We start from the raw sequence: 1,537 nt of genomic DNA, 5'->3' as shown, positions 1-1,537 counted from the left end.
AATTACTTATATATCCAATGGCTAAAAACAGCCTTTCATCGGTGCAGGTGCAAGACCTAACTGGTAGTAGTGCACCGTGGAAGGCCCTTATTTAAAACTACCTCCGGTCATATTTATAAGAACTAAATAGGGTGTTTATCTTGGTCTATTTTATAAGAACAAAATTGAAGTTTGTGTCACATTAATTATTTTTAGCTACTATTACCCTTAGTGGTGAAATGTATAGCTCATTGATTAAACTTTCGCTCATCCCACTAATATTAATTTAGAAAAAATTTGTTACTACTTTTTTTATTTCAAAAGCAATATATATATATATAAATCAGCTTGCCCCCACGAAATTATTGAGTTTCGGTTCTCAACGATCTTGTACATGAATCAGCTTGTCCCCACGAAATTTTAGTATTGTCTTAATGTCTATTAACAACACTCTTTCTTTAATGGTTAAAACCCACCAAGTAACTAAATTGGGAGTGAGGCCAATCTGATTTAGTGGTCTTACATTAATTTCAATCGGTTAAAAAAGAGTGATTACAAGAAGGTCTGTTGCTAGCATTTCTTAACACTATTTCAGTATTTCTTAATTCACGTGTGAGAGATATTAAAGAAGCAACTAAGTGAAATAATCATGTTCTGGCCGGATTCAAATACATGCACGTTCTTTGGGTACTAGTTGTCCCCAGAAGCCATTCAACTTGTGCAGCAACGGGATTCCGTCTACAATCTGTATGCCAGTATCCTGATTGAGACTTAACAACCTGAGGTTGGTACATATATACTACATATTACTTCAAGGTTTTTGAATTGCAGCTGCTGTTGAAAAAGACGGATGCAAATTAATTTTAATACATATGATAAAAACATGATTTATGAATAAATAATTAATATTATAACATAATTCACCGTAAAATTGCCTATTTGCTTGTGATATGATTACAGTGAGACGAAAATTTTTGATGTAGTGGCCGCAATTATGGGTATGAACAACAAATCAAAACATGATTGTCTTCTATCATACTAATTTAAATAAAAAAGTGTGGATATATATCCGCATGCAAACATAAAAGACATTTTAAACACTAAGTGCCAGTGGTGTACTGATTGAGCTAGATTTGTATTTTCATTTTTCTATACATCGAAATTAAATGAAAGTTAGACGGTCAAAAAGTATGGAGCTCGTGCTTGGAAATTTAAACGCATCACAATGTATATAGCCTATTAATTAGCTGATGTACTGCTTTTGTCTATTGTTGTGTTTAAATATCTTTTATGGGTTAAGTTTCAAAGTTGAAGAACTTTTTCTCACGTAATCACTCGCGTAAATTCAACATGACGTATCCCAAAAATGATATTTTTTTTTTCTATTTTTCTATTTTAATTATTTTTTTAGATTTTGGAAAAGCAATCATTTTCAATGAGGAGAGATCAAGTTACAATATCATCGGAGACTCTCTTCTCTTAGAGTCACATATTGGCTAGAAATAATAAAAAATTAGGAGGTCTAACTCAACAAAAAAGCTAGCTCAATATGAGTTGA

Source organism: Lotus japonicus, chromosome 3 (assembly GCF_012489685.1).
Source record: "Lotus japonicus ecotype B-129 chromosome 3, LjGifu_v1.2".
Taxonomy (NCBI): domain Eukaryota; kingdom Viridiplantae; phylum Streptophyta; class Magnoliopsida; order Fabales; family Fabaceae; genus Lotus; species Lotus japonicus.
This window is presented reverse-complemented; position numbering follows the sequence as displayed.